Source organism: Melanerpes formicivorus, unplaced genomic scaffold, assembly GCF_026170545.1.
Source record: "Melanerpes formicivorus ecotype bairdi unplaced genomic scaffold, bMelFor1.0.p_v2 SCAF_12, whole genome shotgun sequence".
Lineage (NCBI taxonomy): Eukaryota > Metazoa > Chordata > Aves > Piciformes > Picidae > Melanerpes > Melanerpes formicivorus.
The window spans coordinates 19,017,806-19,032,715 of record NW_027142364.1 but is presented as its reverse complement, the minus strand read 5'-3'; the positions used below and the strand labels follow the sequence as shown (position 1 = coordinate 19,032,715).

Below are 14,910 nucleotides of genomic sequence, written 5' to 3'. Positions count from 1 at the left end.
TGATGAGGATTTTGTGCAGTGAATCTGAACGTTTAGTACTTGTGCAGAGCGAAACTCACATCATATAATTGATTTAACACTGAACGGCTAAATGCTAAGTTTTCCTAGATCTGCCATCAGGATGTGGCATTCCAAAGGACTTCTGGACATCAAGTGCTAGCAGTATAACAGGGATTCATTAGTAGGCAGGTTAAATGTTACTTTCTTGATAGATTTAATTATCAAGAGTCAGATTAACTTCTGTTCTCTAGGGCTGCATTTACTCTCCTGAGGTCCACAGGGAGGTGGGGAATAGATAGAGGAAGACTGCTTGCAAACAGCAAGATTTACATGGAAAGGGAATGCTTGGAAAAGGCAGATTATCTGGGAATCAGACTCATTTCTGACACCTAAGAAGATTATTCTGATAGATCAGTTCACAGTCTGAAGAAAACCTCTTGAAGCTAAGCCAAAGCATCAGTTAGCTGTTTCATTTCACAGCACCCAAACTCAACAGAACTTGTTTACTTGGAATTTGATTACAAAGAACTTGATTTTACTTCATTATCAAAGTATGTGTGAGGAAAGTAATTTCAGGTTGTTTTGGTAAACATTAGACTATCCATTCTTTAAGGGGTTGGTAAACTCTGTACTACACAGCTCTTTGCCAAACACTCTCTGGGAAAGACAGAAATGTAATGGTATCACAGTATAACTAAAGTTGGAAGAGACCTCGAGGATCATCGAGTCCAACCTGTCACCACAGACCTCATGACTAGACCATGGCACCAAGTGCCACGTCCAATCTCCTCTTGGTGCTAGATCTGATTGAAGGCTGATTATGCAGGATGGCCTGCTCAGGGGGAGGCAGTGGGCAATGGTCTTATATTTGCTAGACATTAGGGTAAGCCACTTTTGTGGAGAGGAAACATGGAAGAGAGACAAAAATCACACACCTCAGGAACCCATAACAAACATTCCTGCAGAGACTGTGTTTTCAGGTGCATATAGCTTTGCTAAGCTTTAGTTCTGATTTTTATTAATATTGTTATATTATTAGTAGTAGCATTTTTTAAAGGCATGATGTTTAGAGCATCAGGCTAGGAAATGTATATGGCTTTGATGATGTCAGATGCAAAATTGTATCAGTGCAAGTCTCAAATACAGGTATCATTTAGAGCATCTCTCAATAATTACTCTGGGTCAGCTGGATGATTTTTGCCATTCCAGTGAAATGAGCCATAAACCAATGCAGGCTGCCTTTGCATAAATTCCAGAGAGGTTTGTTAAAGCCAAAGCTTGCCAATATGTTGTGAGTAGAACATGTTCAACATGATTTCAGAGAACTCAGTAGAATAAATCCTGTGGCTGACCTGTGAGAGATGAGGTCAAATTCCCAATGTACTGATATTTCAGTTATGCCACTGAATCATTTGATCAGGAACCCAAAACTAGTGCTTTGTAATGGTTATTTCTACCCTGCTCCCTCCCTCCCCTCCTCATTCCTTCCAATATTCAGTTATTAATTTTAATATTTGGTGTATCATTTGGGTCGAGGCAATCCCAGGCACAGATACAGGCTGGGCAGTGACTGGCTGGAAAGTAGCCCTGAGGAGAGAGACTTGGGGGTGCTGGTGGACAAAAAGCTCAACATGAGCTCTCAATGTGCACTTGCAGTCCGCAAAGCCAATCAGATCCTGGGCTGCATCAGGAGAAGTGTGGCTAGCAGGTCGAGGGAGGTGATCCTCCCCCTCTACTCAGCCCTGGTGAGACCCCACCTGGAGTACTGCGTCCAGTTCTGGAGCCCCTATTACAAGAGGGATGTGGAGGTGCTGGAATGTGTCCAGAGAAGGGCCACAAGGATGATCAGAGGGCTGGAGCACCTCTCCTATGAGGACAGACTGAAGGAGTTGGGGCTGTTCAGTCTGCAGAAGAGAAGGCTCCGAGGTGACCTAATTGTGGCCTTCCAGTATCTGAAGGGGGCCTACAGGAAGGCTGGGGAGGGACTTCTCAGGATCTCAGGTAGTGATAGGACTAGGGGGAATGGAATGAAGCTGGAGGTGGAAAGATTCAGGCTAGATGTGAGGAGGAGGTTCTTCACCATGAGAGTGGTGAAACCCTGGAATGGGTTGTCCAGGGAGGTGGTCGAGGCCCCGTCCCTGGAGGTGTTTAAGCCCAGGCTGGATGAGGCTCTGTCCAGCCTGATCTAGTGTGGGGTGTCCCTGCCCATGGCAGGGGGGTTGGAACTAGATGATCCTTGTGGTCCCTTCCAACCCTGAATGAATGAAACTATGAAGGTGGTGGATATGCTGACTTGGTAATATCCTCTAATGTGTGGTCTCATACTGATACTTTCTTCCAGCAAAAAAGAAAAGAAACCTGACCTTAAAAGGAGTTTGTCTTTTCTTGAGTGAGGCATTCAAGGCTAAGTAATATTTGTACTGCCAGAGTTCTTTCTGGTTAGAAGTCACATATGGAAAAAGATTTCAAATATTAGAAATAGAAGCAAAGTGACAACTCAAATTACTGTTTTAGCAAACAAGTATGAACTCTTGGAGTATTACCTGACTGGAAGATAAGTAAATAATTAGACTCAATTCAGAGAGTGAGGCTTCTCCCACACGAGAGCTATCTATACTATTATCTCCCACTATAATAGCTTAGCAAAAGAATAAAGCAAAACTGTTTGCACAAGGAATAATCTTAGTGCAGACACTGCCACAGGCCAATTTAGCTGGAGATGGAAGTGTTTCAGAACAAACAAATAATAATAGCAATAACCTCCTATTCTGGTCTTTAACAGTGTTGTAGAAAATGTCTTTCTGTATGTGTTATTTCTATTTTGGATACATACAGTTTAAATCCTTGATTTCCAAAGCCAGGCTTTCCATTTTCACAGGCAGTTACTTGGGGAAGATGATATCCCTGTTCTGAAAGACAATATTTCTGTAGTTAGAACAGAAATATTTTCCCTGAGCAGCCAAATGACCATATGCAAGAGTAGGTGACCCAGACTCTTGGCATGAAACTGGAAAAAGATTCACATTTCAATGCCTACTTCAGTTAGTAAAAATCAATTTGAATCCATGGCTCTCACTTTTCATGCATGTATCTTATCATCAGGAAAATAATGTGACCCTTACTTTTCTATACAACAATCTTGAACACCATAAAGAAGGTGTCTTTATTTTGCTGGGACAGAATTCTAGGCCGGTCATGGTCTTCAGGCCATTAGCAGTTTCAAGTCAGCCAGGACAGCTGACTTAGGTTGGCTCACAGATGTATCCCAGACCATAAAAACTTCATGCTCATGATAAACAGGGAAGCTCAATGGTGACAGAAGACCTCCTGTTTGGGCTCCTCCTTCTCCCAGGGCTTTCTTTCTTGTTTATTGTGGAGGCTTTATATTCTGAATATAACTTTGTATACTTTATATTTGCATTAGTATTAGTTTGCCAGCTTCATTACATTCATTACTTTTTTATTTCAATCCATGGGTCTCTTCTTTCCCTGGCTCCCCTTCTCTGCTAGGTAGGGGTCATTGCATGTTAAAGCAGCTGCTACAGTTTAGCCCCAGATATGGGATAAATATTAGACAGAAGGTTCATAGTTTCATAGTTTCATTCAGGGTTGGAAGGGACCACAAGGATCATCTAGTTCCAACCCCCCTGCCATGGGCAGGGACACCCTACACTAGATCAGGCTGGCCAGAGCCTCATCCAGCTTGCTCTTAAACACCCCCAGGGACGGGGTCTCAACCACCTCCTTGGACAACACATTCCAGGGTTTCACCACTCTCATGGTGAAGAACTTCCTCCTCACATCTAGCCTGAATCTCCCCACCTCCAGATGCATTCCATTCCCCCTAGTCCTATCACTACCTGAGATCCTGAGAAGTCCTTCCCCAGCCTTCCTGTAGGCCCCCTTCAGATACTGGAAGGCCACAATTAGGTCACCTGGGAGCCTTCTCTTCTGCAGACTGAAGAGCCCCAACTCCTTCAGTCTGTCCTCATAGGAGAGGTGTTCCAGCCCTCTGCTCATCCTTGTGGCCCTTCTCTGGACACGTTCCAGCACCTCCACATCCCTCTTGTAATAGGGGCTCCAGAACTGGACACAGTACTCCAGGTGGGGTCTCACCAGGGCTGAGTAGAGGGGGAGGATCACCTCCCTTGACCTGCTAGCCACACTTCTCCTGATGCAGCCCAGGATCCTCTCTAAATGAATTATCTGCAGGAGGTTATCCATTCTAGATCTCAGTAATACTGTGAAATTCAGCCATGAGCAGTTCCTACCAGGTGCCAGCTTACACATGAGGTGCTTACACTTACTCTTCACTGATGAATGTCTCAGTCTACTCATGGCACTTTTAAGACATGGTAAAACAGTCAAGCAGAGAGGACCAAATGACATGATCCATAAGTAATTTTGTCTTAGCTTTACTGATCATGTTGAAAAGGCAATTCTCTGTTATCAAAATTTCTTTTCAAGTATAAAAGCCAAGCCATGAAAAGAGGTTACCCCTGAAAGTCTGTATCATTAGGGAAGGAAAAAACATGAGAGCAATGAATTAATGTAAATGCTGCAGCTTTAAACTATGGAACATTACTTAATGTGCACAACCCTGGTAGTTGAACACAATTTCAATACTCTGCTGCAGAAGAGACAGCTATATAATTACAACCTAAATTCCAGCTCTCAACATTAGGAAAGAATTGTTTCACAAAAGGCTTGATTTTATCTTTTTACCTTCTCTGAAGGTTTTGAAAACACTAGCAGGATATGGAGGTCAGTGAGAAAATTAAAATAAGTCTCCACAAGACAAAATATGCAGTCAATAAGAAAATTACAATAAGCTGCACATCCCTCCCTTTGAAGGTAGCTATGGCTTTTTAAACTGTTAGTGAACACCCTGTGAAAGAAAGAGCTACTGATAGATATGATTAAACAGAGAAGAAAAGATCAAGTTTGAATCTACTGTATATAACCTAACCTTAATGTTAAAACTATGACGCATTTCTAATATCTCTTTAGTGATTTACTGATAGGCTTCATAGAATAGAACAGAATAAACCAGGTTGGAAGAGACCTTCAAGATCATCGCGTCCAACCCATCAACCAATCCAACCCACCTAAACAACTAAACCATGGCATCAAGCACCCCATCAAGTCTCCTCCTGAACACCTCCAACGATGGTGACTCCACCACCTCCCTGGGCAGCCCATTCCAATGGGCAATCACTCTCTCTGTATAGAACTTCTTCCCAACATCCAACCTAAACCCCGCCTGGCGCAGCCTGAGACTGTGATGTTCAATGAAATAAAGTTTGTAGTGTTTTTTTTTTTTAATCTTATTTTGATTAGCTGTGGCACAAGGACATTTTAATTTCTTTTTCTGACTTCAGCTTTTCTGACATCAGAAAGGTGTATATATATTCAGGGTCATAGTGAAAAGAATGATTTATAGTCTAAAGTCTTAGTTTTCCAGGTCATTACCAAGTCCTCATTTAATTTAGTACCTTATTTTCCTCTGGCCAATGTATTGGCCAATGCATTACCCTCAGCATTTCCAATTTTATGTAAGTATGCTTTAATATCCACAGAACTTTAGAAAGAAATAATTATGTGCAATCTTTCTGAAAAAAAAACCCCAAACAAATAATTGCAAATAACCCACAGTTTCCTAATGCATGAGAAGAAAAAATAAGATGGAAACCACACTTGATAGCCATTAGTCTAGTAGAAAAGCATCTCTCTTTCTTTCCAGACAATTAAAACAATACATTTAAGACTTTAAAGACTACTACTTAATTTCAAGGGTGATAGGAGAACATGATCATGAAATTTTTAAAGGACTTCAGGATATTCTCCATTTTTTCTTTCCCAGTTATATTTTAAATAGAACAAATTGTCTGTAGACTCCCTGCTAGCTTTCTGGATACGTTAGCTCTCTGGTAATGTCATTACTTCACATTAAACCCAGTAAACATATATTTCAATGAGAAGGAATTGGTAAAGGAACCCAAATGCCAACTGCCGAAACTTGACCTTTAGTTAATTTCTTCAGTGCAGGGAGAGCTTTTTGATATTACTATGCCAAGCAATATTAGAAACAGAATTATTATGAACCTAATTATTCAACCAACTCATCTATTTTGATACTAGCTTCTAATATCTGACATCGCTGTTCCAAAGAGCCACATTCTGGACTTTCATAATATAGTGTAATGAGTGCACAGATGAAGAACGAATTCCATACTCTAGAGCCCAATTTACTGACAGATTTTTCCCCAAATCCACATATAAATCAATATTATTAGCCCTAAAATAGGAGTCAAAAGACCAGCTGCCTGGCGTGTGCTCTAATAAAAGCTTATAAAAACAATGTATAGTGAAAAATAATGATGATTAAAAAGATGTGCTGGATGTTTGAATTGCTATGTTCTGTGATCAGAAAAAAACAGTTTTCACTTTTGGTATTGTAAGAGATGGTTTAAAAAGCATACAAAGCAACCAAGACACAAACAGTGGACACAAATACAGTGGAAATTTTGCTAGAATCACAGAAAAATAGCAGATAACTGAAACTGCTCTGCTAATTATCTGCTCAGCTAATACCAGAAGTCTATTGAAGGTAACATGTAGCTAACCAACATAACACTTTAAGGGGAATAGGGCACGAAAAATTAGGGAGAAAAAAATACCCAAAACACAACAAACAAAACAAACCAACCATTGAGAATGTCTTTTAGAATCCTGTCCTGTTAGAAACACAGCCTAATGCAAATTATCCATCTCAGCTCACGTTGTAGCCAACTCTCTTAGCAAAATACAGTGGATGAAGCCAAGGAATTACTAAATCCAACTCCTGCTTCTTGTTAATATTTATCATGGCTCATCATGAACCTAGGACTGATAAACAAGTTTCAACCCTCAAATCTCATGCAAAAATAATGTATAGAAATCTCTGGACCCTTCTTTCACTAATTCTATGAAAGTTCCAGCCAACTGCCTTTGCAAACTTCTGCTGTGGTTAATATACCACAATCAGAGAGGAAATTAATGTGGTATGCTGGCCTCAAAATGTACCAAATTACACGTTCTGATCAATACCTTGAGTTTCATCTAGAAATCGATTAAATCTGAAGGTCAAACCCCACCAAACTATTATTTTCTCACTGCAGATGTTAGTGAAGTAATGGAAGAATTTTGCACAGATTCAAAAGCTGAATGCAGCAGCGATGCATTTTCCTTATAAATTGCATCACCATAATCTCATCCTGAGAGCAAACCAACCTGAATAACCCCGCAGTAATGAGAAAATGTCGCACTTATTTATACATGAAATACAGGACTTACAGCAGAGCTGCTCCCTGGCTGTTGGAGCGGAGCCCACTGCCAAGTGCATTCTATAAACTGGAGCAGAAGAGTTCAGCAGTCTCAGTACAGGGCACACGTTCTGTCTCCTCCGGTCCTACAGGTAAGTACACACTGAATGAGCACAGTAACAGCCTCAGCATACCCACTACACACAAGTGGAAATGGCAATGAATTATCTGTGAAAACTACTTCTCCTGATGTGATTTCAGGAAAAAAAAAAAAACAACAACTTGCAGTCAAAGGATGATATACAGTCAAATCCATAGTCAACCAGGACAGTTGACTGTCTGCCTCTAGCTCCGGAGGAGAATTCTCAGTATTCATAATTTGTGATTTCTGATAAATAATATCACAGAATCACCAAGGTTGGAAGAGACCTCAAAGATCATCAAGTCCAACCTGCCACCACAGACCTCATGACTAAACCATGGCACCAAGTGCCACGTCCAATCCCCTCTTGAACACCTCCAGGGATGGTGACTCCACCACCTCCCTAGGCAGCCCATTCCAATGGCTAACCACTCTCTCTGTGAAGAATAGAATAGAATAGAATAAACCAGGTTGGAAGGGACCTTCAAGATCATCGCGTCCAACCTATCATCCAACACCACCTAATCAACTAACCCATGTAACCAAGCACCCTGTCAAGTCTCCTCCTGAACACCTCCAGTGATGGTGACTCCACCACCTCCCTGGGCAGCCCATTCCAATGGGCAATCACTCTCTCTGTGTAAAACTTCCTCCTGACCTCCAGCCTGAACTTCCCCTGGCGCAGCCTGAGACTGTGTCCTCTTGTTCTGGTGCTGGCTGCCTGGGAGAAGAGACCAACCTCTGCCTGTTTACAACCCCCCTTCAGGTAGTTGTAGAGAACAAGAAGATCACCCCTGAGTCTCCTCCTCTCCAGGCTGAGCAGCCCCAGCTCCCTCAGTCTCTCCTCATAGGGCTTGTGTTCCAAACCCCTCACTAACTTCGTTGCCCTTCTCTGGACTCGTTCCAGCAAGTCAACATCCTTCCTAAACTGAGGGGCCCAGAACTGGACACAGTACTCGAGGTGTGGCCTAACCAGTGCAGTGTACAGGGGCAGAATGACCTCCCTGCTCCTGCTGGCCACACTGTTCTTAATGCAGGCCAGAACTTTCTTCTCACCTTGGTCCTCAACAGTGTCTTGGACACTGCAGAAATGGTTTCTGAGAATAAAAAAATAACCCACCAAACTCTCAGCTTGTCATATTTTTGTACTTTTTAGGGTATACTAATCTGATTGATCGAACTGTAAAATGGCTTTTTCTTCTGAGCAGAAATGGACCATTTGCATGTATTTATGAACAGCTCCATGCCAAACCTGCTAAACTTTTATGTTTTCTCAGTTACCACCATAGTTAGGTTTATAGTTCTATTTGGTGAAACTCATGAAATAATTCTTTCCATATATTGACAGTTAAGGTAATGCCAAGAAACAGACACTGCTATCCTTGTTCAACATCATAAAATTAGTATGTCCTGATATCATGCAGAATGTGACCATTACCCTCTTCACTGCTACCACAGTACTCAAAACCACATCCTACATAGCATTGTTCTGAGCAATTGACACCCTAACCAGGATGAAATAATGCAATTAGAGGATTGTTTGAAGGTATCCACAGTTACATACCTGGAAAATAAAGATGAAAGAACTAGTGGGTGAAGAGTAAAGAAAAGTAAAACCCACTTAAAAACTATTCAAAGAGCATTGTGAAGACAAGGCACAGTGCTCTACTTAGCCGTAGACACAGGCAGAAACAGGGACACATACAGAAAGATCAACAGAGCACTGGAAGCATAGACTACATGATGAAAGAATAATGTAATCAAAGGAAAAAATATTCAAAAGAACAAGTGATCAGCCTGAAAGAATAGATACAGAAAGGCATTCTGTTTAGCAATCTGGAATGGAATTTGATGAAGCACATATATGGAGATTGAAGTTGTTCATGAAAAGCAGTAATGAAATAAAAGTTTCTTTTCACATTTTTGTGTGGGTGTGTTTAGCAGACAGAAAGGATTGTGGTTTTGATCTGCTTTCTGGTCAAAGTGACAAGAATTGCAGGCTGATGGCAGTGTGCAGAAGAATGCACAAGTTTCTTCAAATTTCAGTGAATAAGAAATAAAGCATTTCTGTCGACAGCTAAGGAGGAGATAAAAAAACTTTAGAACTGTCACATCTCCAACCAGCAGTGTGAACTGTGAAAGGACTTGGAAGTCAGAGGAAGAGACCAAGAAAATATCTACAGATGATCAAAGAAAAGGATGAGAATCAAGCAACTCTGGATATTCTTTTAAAATATTACAAAGTAATTTCAGACTGTGGGTTCCAATCTTTAGAACCACACTTTCCTTAATATTCTTGACAGATATTTTCTACCAAATGTATTAAGAATTGTGAATGTAAGTCTCAAACTATCCCAAGAGTATTACATGGGACTTTTCCTCTAACAGACAACTGCACATCTGAAGTTGGAACTTGCTTTTAATTGGTTTAATTACTCATGTGAGGAACACATTGTCCATCATAAATTCATGTGTAGAGAATTTATGCAGTCTATCACTTATGGCCATCAGGATTTGTGTCAACTTCCATAATTTCTTTTTAGTCGCTAGAACAGCATTACTCTCTGCTTAGAAACAGAACAAACAGTTGAGTTTTTTTTTTTTGTGGCAAAGCAGGGAAAGAAAATGTTCTGAACTCAAAAGCCTTCTGTTACCACGGCTGCCCAAAAAGCTGCTAGCTGACATAATGGACTTAGTTTCATAGTTTCATAGTTTCATAGTTTCATTCAGGGTTGGAAGGGACCACAAGGATCATCCAGTTCCAACCCCCCTGCCATGGGCAGGGACACCCCACACTAGAGCAGGCTGGACAGAGCCTCATCCAGCCTGGTCTTAAACACCTCCAGGGACGGGGCCTCGACCACCTCCCTGGACAACCCCTTCCAGGGTTTCACCACTCTCATGGTGAAGAACCTCCTCCTCACATCCAGCCTGAATCTCCCCACCTCCAGCTTCATTCCATTCCCCCTAGTCCTATCACTACCTGAGATCCTGAGAAGTCCTTCCTCAGCCTTCCTGTAGGCCCCCTTCAGATACTGGAAGGCGACAATTAGGTCACCTTGGAGCCTTCTCTTCTGCAGACTGTACAGCCCCAACTCCTTCAGTCTGTCCTCATAGGAGAGGTGCTCCAGCCCTCTGATCATCCTCGTGGCCCTTCTCTGGACACGTTCCAGCACCTCCACATCCCTCTTGTAATAGGGGCTCCAGAACTGGACACAGTACTCCAGGTGGGGTCTCACCAGGGCTGAGTAGAGGGGGAGGATCACCTCCCTCGACCTGCTAGCCACACTTCTCCTGATGCAGCCCAGGATCTGATTGGCTTTGCGGGCTGCAAGTGCACATTGAGAGCTCCTGTTGAGCTTTTTGTCCACCAGCACCCCCAAGTCTCTCTCCTCAGGGCTACCCTCCAGCCAGTCACTGCCTAGCCTGTATTTGTGCCTGGGATTGCCTCGACCCAGATGCAGGACCCTGCACTTGCTCTTATTGAACTTCATGAGGTTGGCCTGTGCCCACCTCTCCAGCCTGTCAAGGTCCCTCTGGATGGCCTCCCTTCCCTCCAGCGTGTCTGCTGCACCACACAGCTTGGTGTCATCAGCAAACTTGCTGAGGGTGCACTCAATGCCACTGTCCATGTCCCCCACAAAGATGTTGAATAAGATAGGTCCCAGGACTGATCCCTGAGGGACTCCACTTGTCACTGGCCTCCACTGGGACATGGAGCCATTGACAGCCACTCTTTGGGTGCGGCCATCAAGCCAGTTCCTTATCCATCTAGTGGTCCACCAATCAAACCCATGTGTCACCAGTTTGGAGACCAGGATGTGGTGCGGGACAGTGTCGAAGGCTTTGCTCAGGTCCAGGTAAACGACATCAGTTGCTCGCCCCTCGTCTATTAATTTTGTCACCTGCTCATAGAAGGCCACCAGGTTGGTCAGGCAGGATTTGCCCTTGGCAAAGCCATGCTGACTGTTCCCAATCACCTCTTCACTATTCTTTTGAGCGAGTAGTGACTCCAGGAGGATCTGTTCCATGATCTTTCCAGGCACAGAGGTGAGACTGACTGGCCTGTAGTTCCCTGGTTCCTCCTTCTTGCCCTTTTTGAAGATGGGGGCAATGTTTCCCCTTTTCCAGTCTGTGGGGACTTCACCAGACTGCCAGGACTTTTGAAATATAATAGAGAGGGGTTTTAGCAACCTCATCTGCCAGTTAGCAACCTCATCTGCCAGTTAACTTCCTGAAAGAACATCCAACGGAGGTTTTAAACCATGCGATGGTAGACGTTTCAAAACTCAGGGCACATCTGGAACTGTATTTCTCAATCATATAATAGTTATTAAAGATCTAATAGCGAATGCTGCATGCTTTCAGAGATTAGAAAACCCTAAGTGTAATACTGTTAGCAATATAAGCAAAACTGAGCCTTATGCTCGTTCTTTGCCTTGGCAAAAATGAGACACATCACAAATACAGTTGCCTTATAGCACTGACACAACTATTCTCAAATGTGCTCTCCTGTAAAGTTCAACTTTTATAGCCCTTTCTATGCCATTATTCATAGCTCATATATTCTACAATCCAGTCTGAATAAACTTTATTCGATATAAACTTATACTATTCATATGATCATGATAGTCTCAGCGTTATCAAGGATTACTCTTACAAGTATCATGAGTTTATTTTCAATAAAATCTCACTTTGCTCATAAAGGCTTGAGATGGTGAAATGTTATTTCCTGAAATAACATCCTTGTCAAGCTGAAATTACAACAACATGAAATTAATTATTCTTCTTACTCTGATAAATAGGAAAAAAAGTGACTAGGAAGCAGAAAGGTGCAGCGCTATGTTCTTATATGCCTTATGTGGCACCATGCTTATCTCTGTCACATCAATTCTTCTGTGTGCCAGAATATAGAAAAATGCTTAATTAGGCCTCTCAGTAGCCCAATTATTTCTTTTAAGCCTTTTATAAATAAAAGGTTTCATATCAACTCCATATACTTTTATATAGTTTAATCACAGATTATTATAAAGAAAACATACATAAATTTGTATTCTACCTTCCTCCTCCTGTCACTGAATAGAAAATAAATGAAGACAAATTATTCACAAAGGAAGGTACTATTTAATCATTTCTTTATAGGGATCTATCAACAATAAAAGTGAGGTAGATTTATACCTCCTTGGGCAAATGAGTTATACTTCCAAAGGCACAAACCAGGCTGCAGGAGGTACTGCTAGTGTGTGGGCAAATTGCCCACTTGCCTAGTCCTCTATCTGAATACACAACAAAATCTGTAAGCACCACACCTCAGTTTTACTAGATCCATTTCACTGTCCATGCTAAGTATGCTTTTTACTTTTCTTTGCTTTTTCTTTTTTTTTCTTTCTGTAGAAGTTCCAAATTAAAGGGAAACAAATTGAAGTCAGCAGTTCACAGTAATACAAAAATCAATTCCCACTGTGTGATTGCATGCATTATTCTGGCACTGCTTATCATGAGTTACAAAATTTGCAATAAAAACTGAGTAGATAAATGAAAAATGGATGCTGCACCCAATATATATCTTAATGATTAGGTTCCTTCTTCAAGATTATTTTTCTGTGAACGCAGCCAGTGATATTTCTCAACTCATCAGAAAAACCGAACATCTGCTCTTTGAAGTGTAAAGACAACTGAAGGGGCTGAGGAACAATTTTGCTGACACCACTTTTCTGTAAAGTATCTCAGGCATAATATTTAAACAACACTAAGATATGGCATACCATGTCAGTCTCCACTTGATTTACACCGCATTGTGCATTACAATGGGGTGTTATATTTTAAAAGGGTAACAAAATACAACTGGATGCGACATATTTTGGATGTAAATAGATTTGTTTTATATAAGCAATTTAATTCGCATCCATTTCTATCTGTCCTGTTAGAGTGAGAATTTGCCACTCAGAATAAACCAGTGTTCACCTCCTGACGTAAAGTTCAAGTTTCTACTATCTTCAAAGATATAAAATCAGTTTGAAACTTAGAACTTGTACAACCAGTTATAACTGAAAAACAAATGGAAATGTTTATAATTTTGATTGCTACTTCATCGCCTTCCTAGTTTTCATTACTGAATTTCTTCATTCTTTTTCTTTTCTTACACCTGCATTATTTGATTACACTGAGCTCCTCAGAATGCAAAAAATCTTTATAGATATAGCTCCTGTCATATACTTAACAGCAATAAGTGTCAATCACTGTCTAAGACATTCACTGCTATTGCAAACTTCAAAAGTACCATAATGTATATCCTAAGTCAAGCATTTAGTATTCAGTATCACTAAGGTTGGAAGAGACCTTAAAGATCATCGAGTCCAACCTGTCACCACAGACCTCATGACTAGAGTAGGAAGGACACTACTGCCCACTGCAGCCTTAAACTCATGACCTTCCCATTAAAGGTCTTATACACTACCACCTGAGCCAAGTTCCAACCAAATCACAACCCTGTCAGGTAACTCTCTGTAGAGCAAAGAATCAGTCTCCTGTTCAGATTTTATTAGTATTTCTTAACCCAAATGGCTCACTGAAATGTTGCCAGGAGATACAGAATGAGGAGTTTGCTCCTCATTTCCAGACTTATCACGGTGCTTGCAGGCAGCATGATATTCAGTATTCAGTACTCCTAAGGTTGGAAGGGACCTCAAAGATCATCGAGTCCAACCTGTGACCACAGACCTCCTGACTAGAGTAGGGAGGACACCACTGCCCACTGCAGGCTTGAACTCACGACCTTCCCATTAAGGGTCTTGTGTGCTACCAACTGAGCCACCTGAGGTTAGTTCCCATGTAAGATATACAACTAAATGTTTAATTATCATAAATAAGAAAATGTCTTTAAAATTCCTCAAACATAACTTTATTCCAATTGTATGCACATAAATAGAGAAAAATAAAAATCAGATTATATTTAGGTAGGCTTGGATTTGTACCATGCAATAGCTGGACTCAGATCTATTCTTAGAAGAAGAACAGAGAAAGACAAAGCAAAACACCCCACAACACACCTTTCTGAATGCAGATTGATGATAGTTAGAATAGAATGGAATAGACCAGACCAGACCAGACCAGGTTGGAAGAGACCTTCAAGATCATCACGTCCAACCTATCATCCAACACCACCTAATCAACTAACCCATACAACCAAGCACCCTGTCAAGTCTCCTCCTGAACACCTCCAGTGATGGCAACTCCACCTCCCTGGGCAGCCCATTCCAGTGTGCAATCACTCTCTCTGTGTAAAACTTCCTCCTGACCTCCAGCCTGAACCTTCCCTGGCGCAGCCTGAGACTGTGTCTTCTTGTTCTGGCGCTGGCTGCCTGGGAGAAGAGACCAACCTCTGCTTGTCTACAACCCCCCTTCAGGTAGTTGTAGAGAGCAGTAAGGTCACCCCTGAGTCTCCTCCTGAGACTGAATTTTCCT

At 41.7% G+C, this 14,910-nt stretch overlaps 2 long non-coding RNA genes across 2 annotated transcripts in view; both read right to left on the bottom strand.

Moving 5' to 3' along the window:
- Window positions 1-2,911, bottom strand: part of LOC137444714 (uncharacterized) — a 33,243-nt gene extending 30,332 nt beyond the window's left edge. Inside the window, exon 1 of the long non-coding RNA XR_010988227.1 lies at window positions 2,834-2,911. This is a non-coding gene — a long non-coding RNA (uncharacterized lncRNA). The remainder of the gene's footprint in view (window positions 1-2,833) is intronic.
- Window positions 2,912-7,341: 4,430 nt separating this feature from the next.
- Window positions 7,342-14,910, bottom strand: part of LOC137444713 (uncharacterized) — a 33,739-nt gene continuing 26,170 nt past the window's right edge. The window contains exon 5 of the long non-coding RNA XR_010988226.1: window positions 7,342-7,450. This is a non-coding gene — a long non-coding RNA (uncharacterized lncRNA). The remainder of the gene's footprint in view (window positions 7,451-14,910) is intronic.